General features: G+C 44.1%; 1 pseudogene; it reads left to right on the top strand.

The window, feature by feature from the left end:
- The first annotated feature begins 953 nt into the window (after nt 1-953).
- Nucleotides 954-4,812, top strand: LOC147965650 (uncharacterized; annotated as a pseudogene).
- The last annotated feature ends 413 nt before the right edge of the window (nt 4,813-5,225 follow it).

Here is a 5,225-nt window from a genome sequence, read left to right as displayed (position 1 = left end):
TCATTCCTCGACGCCTATTCTGGATACCACCAGATCTTCACGATGAAAGAAGACGAAGAGAAGACTGTGTTCATGTAACAACCCAAATTTTCAATTTGGAATGTTATACAATAGATCATCAATGCATATCATATTTTACTACTTTTGGGCCTGATCCAAAAATTTCACGCAACTCAAGGACCCTTGGAGAGAGTTGGGGATTTTGTTATTTTCATATTTGAGTTTTCTCAAATTTTGAAAATAGGATCATTTGATTTTATTTATTTTTATCTTCAATTATTTCTATTATAAAATAAGTGTGTGATTGCTACTCTGTTATAAATCCTTCAAGTACTGTGTGGTGTCAGCATTACTGATCCAGGGATGACACCAGAGCACAGAGATTGGACCGTTTGAGGTCTGGTCGCTACAAGATGGTATCAGAGCACACGCTGACTGTAGGACATGACCACTAAGCTAAAGCCCTAGATCACTACTCACTCTTCTCATTTTGACTCCTCATCTTTTCTACTCTTTTAGGATGGCGGATGCAAGGAACAAGTTCACGCAACCGGATGAAGATACACCCTTTGGACGTCACCTGAAGGAAGTCACTAGATATCTGAACATCGGAGTACCAAGCTTCACCAGAACCTACAATGCCACTTTACCGGAAGAGGAGCGTTGGATGATTCAAGTTCAAGTTCCAGGAAGGACGTTCATGCCAGTCACCGAGCCCATAGAGTTTTCCTTTGATGCACCAACCTGGAGTCTAGGAAAGAGCAGCTCACGGCGCCATGGGACGTATTGGAGAAGTTTACCGCAATGATCTCAAGGATACTATTTACCAGATTTGTGGGCGCCGAGATGAGCACTGGGAGATGATCAACACCAAGAAGGATAGATCCATTGCAGCTTTTATCTAGGATTTGAACCAGCATATTCGACATCAGGAAAACCAGATGTGCGCGGACATGATAGTTCTGAAGAAGGCAAGAACAAGAATCAAGGAACTGGAGGAAGAACTCAAGGCTACACGTGAAGATTATGAAGAGGAAATCGAAGTACTAGTGGATAAGAATGCCGACCTAACAATGAAGATCGGAATATTCATGGGAGGCCCTACACCAGTAGAAGAAGACGAAGAACCCAAGGAGATTCGCCCAAAAGACTACATCATCATCGACAACACCGACTCGGATCCAGATGATAGCGATGATGACTATGTTGATGAAGCTGGAGTAGATATCATGGAGTCTGCAACCGAAGAATATTTTTAGTAGACCACCCCAACAGTAGTAGTAGTCCACCATGTAAATATAGTAGTCCGAGCATTTTTGTGATAGTTAGACCGACTGTGTGCCCTTGTTTGATTAAATGAAGTGAATTGTTTGCTTTTGCCTCATGTGCATAAGGGTAGTGTTTCTCTTTAGACCCCTCTATTCTTAAATCTCATCTTTTCTAAACCCATCAGATCCCTCCGAGAGGTGACCCCAGATTTACCTTCCCACCGGAGCTCACTCAGTTGATCTAGCAGCAGAATACGTTGATGCAGTTGCTAGTCCAGAATCAGAATCAGGGGAACAACAACAACAACAACAACAACCCACCACCACCACCACTTGTTGATCACTTAGCCCGTTTTCTTAGATTGAACCCGCCAGTGTTTTCCAGTAGCACCGAGCCAATAGTAGCGGATGATTGGCTCCGCAAGATAGCAAGGGAGTTGACCACGGCAGGATGCACAGATGCGGAAAAGGTGAAGTTTGTCGCACATCAGCTTGACGGACCCGCAGCATCATGGTGGGAGAATTTCACAGCCACTTTCCCTATCGACACTGTCACATGGGACCAGTCCCAGCAGGCTTTCCGTACTTCCCATGTTTCAGCAGGAGCTATGGCCATGAAGAAGCGTGAGTTTTGCAACTTGCGCCAAGGAGGGTGGACAGTTGGCCAGTATGTGGAGGACTTTAGTAAGCTAGCACGTTATGCCCCAGATGACATTGCTACAGATGCAGCTAAGCAGGAGAAGTTTCTGGAAGGACTGAATGATGAGTTGAGCATGTAGTTGATGGTAGAAACCTTCAACAACTACCAGGAGTTGGTAGATCGTGCTCTTATGATTGAAGGGAAGCAACAGCAAATTGAGAACCGCAAGAGGAAGTATGGACATGGGAAGTACAATTCTAGAGCTCAGAAGAAGCCGCGCTTTACCCCTAGACCGGGAGGACCTTTTCAGCATACCCATGGGGGAGGAAGCTTGCACAATCATAATGGCCCCAAAAATGGTAATGGGAATGGAGGAAGCAACGGCCAGAACCGTACCAACCCATCAACCCCAGCCAAGAGAGACCTGAGCCAAGTCACTTGCTTTAAGTGCCAGAAGATCGGACATTATGCCAATGAATGTCCTGAAGCCCAGAATGGAAATGGCAATGGAAGCTCTGGGAAGAAGCCGAACCCTTTCAACAGGGGACAGGTGAACCACGTTAACGTGGAAGAGGTTGAAGCCCAGCCCGATGTAGTAATAGGTAAGTTTTTGGTTAAGTCATTTACGGCACTCGTTCTTTTTGATACTGGTGCATCGCATTCATACATCTCAAGGGGATTTGTGGATAAGTATAAACTGCCAACCCAAGCCCTTAGGTCACCCATGTTAGTAACCTCGCCTGGAGCAGAGTATATGGCTAGTCTATGGTGTGATCGGTTACCATTAAGGATTGGTAACTATGTATTTCCCTCAGACCTAATAGTATTGGAATCTCAAGGATTGGATGTGATATTAGGCATGGATTGGTTATCGAAGTATGAAGGGAACATTGAATGCGCCAGTAAGTCAATTTTGGTTACAACACCAGAAGGAAGAAGGATCAAGTATGTATCCCGGCATGTGCCGAAGAGGACTCAAGTAAATTGCTTAACAGGAGTTGTGCAGGAGGAACTACCAGTGGTGAAGGATTTCCCTGACGTATTTCCAGAGGAGTTGCCAGGCATGCCACCGGATAGAGATATTGAGTTCTTGATTGAGCTTTTCCCAGGCACAGGGCCAATATCTAAGAGACCATATAGGATGCCCGCGAAGGATTTGGAGGAAATTAAGAAGCAGATTAAGGAGTTACTGGATAAAGGTTATATTCACCCAAGTTCTTCACCTTGGGGATCACCAGTACTTTTAGTGGAGAAGAAGGATGGATCGTTAAGGATAGTTGTTGATTATCGAGGATTGAATGAGGTAACCATCAAGAATAAGTACCCACTACCGATGATCAATGATCTGTTTGATCGATTGCAAGGAGCTAAGGTATTTTCCAAGATTGATCTGCGATCAGGATACCATCAGTTGAAGATTCGAGAATAGGATGTACCTAAGACGGTTTTTACCACCAGGTATGGGCTGTATGAGTATACCGTTATGTCATTTGGTCTGACTAACGCACCTGCCTATTTTATGAACAAGATGAACAAAGTATTTATGGAGTTTTTGGATAAGTTCATCGTAGTGTTCGTTGATGATATCCTGGTTTACTCGAAGAATGAAGAGGAGCATAAGGAGCATTTGCGTTTGGTACTTGGAAAGCTTAGAGAACATCAGATATATGACAAGTTTAGCAAATGTGAATTTTGGTTGAAGGAAGTTGGATTCCTTGGACACGTTATATCCGGAGAAGGTATAGCAGTAGATCCCACCAAGGTTGACACTGTGACAAGTTGCGAAGCCCCAACAACAGTTGGAGAGATCCGGAGTTTTCTTGGACTCGCAGGATACTACCGGAGATTTATTGAAAATTTCTCGAAGATTGCGAAACCTATGACGGAGTTGTTGAAGAAGGATACCAAGTTCAAATGGACTGAGGAATGTGGGGCCAGTTTCCAGGAGTTGAAGAAACATTTGGTTACATCACCTGTGTTGATTTTGCCGGATCAAAACAAGGATTATGAGGTGTATTGCGACGCTTCACGTCGAGGACTTGGAGCAGTGCTTATGCAGGAGGGAAGAGTTGTTTTATATGCCTCACGACAGCTTAAGCCTCATGAGTTGAATTATGCCACGCATGATTTGGAGTTAGCAGCCGTAGTGCATGCTTGAAGACTTGGAGACATTTTCTCATTGGAAACCATTGTGAAGTGTACACGGATCACAAGAGTTTGAAGTATATTTTCACGCAGAAGGAGTTGAAGCTCAGGAAAAGGAGATGGTTGGAGCTCATCAAGGATTATGATATGAGATTGCATTATCACCCCGGAAAGGCTAACGTGGTAGCTGATGCGTTGAGCCGTAAAAGCCACGTCAATACCCTAATGACGGGAGATTTACCAAGGGAGTTAGCCGAAAATCTTTGTGAGCTTTGTTTGGAGATAGTTCCGAGAGGCTATGTAGCAGCATTAGAGATTCAGTCTACTTTGATGGATAAGATTAGAGAAGCCCAGAAGACTGATAAGGAGATTGCTTCTATTAAGGAGAAAAATGAGCAAAGGAAAAGCTAAGGGATTTCGTGAGGATGAGCACGATACCTTATGGTTTGAAGACCGTGTTTATGTGCCCAATGACCCGGAGATTAGGAAGTTGATAGTGCAAGAGGCCCATGATTCACCATATTCGATTCACCCAGGAAATACCAAGATGTATTTGGATTTGAAGGATATTTTCTGATGGACCGGAATGAAGATGGATATTGCGGAGTATGTAGCAGTTTGTGATGTGTGTCAGAGAGTAAAGGCAGAGCATCAGAAGCCAGTGGGATTGCTACAGCCATTGCCAATACCCGAATGGAAGTGGGATAAGTTAGACATGGATTTTCTTACAGGATTGCCCAGAACTCGTTCAGGCTATGACTCGATTTGGGTAGTAGTCGATCGTTTAACAAAGGTAGCTCATTTCATCCCAGTAAAGACTACGTACACCAGTGGCTAAGCTGGCAAAGATATACATGACCAGGATCGTATGTCTGCATGGAGTTCCAAGGAGCATTGTATCAGATAGAGGAACCCAGTTTATATCAAAGTTCTGGAATCAGTTGCACAAGACTTTAGGTACCAGGCTAGAGTTCAGCAGAGCTTTTCATCCACAGACAGATGGACAGACCGAGAGAGTCAATCAGATTTTGGAGGATGTGCTGAGAGCTTGTGCGCTAGATTATGGATCTAGTTGGGACGACAATTTACCATATGCAGAGTTCTCTTACAACAACAGTTATCAATCTAGTTTGAAGATGGCCCCTTTCAAAGCCTTGTACGGAAGGAGGTGC

The sequence above is a fragment of the Triticum urartu genome, chromosome 6A (assembly GCF_056163025.1).
Source record: "Triticum urartu cultivar PI428250 chromosome 6A, HENAU_Tu73, whole genome shotgun sequence".
Classification (NCBI taxonomy): Eukaryota; Viridiplantae; Streptophyta; class Magnoliopsida; order Poales; family Poaceae; genus Triticum; species Triticum urartu.
This window is presented reverse-complemented; position numbering and strand designations above follow the sequence as displayed.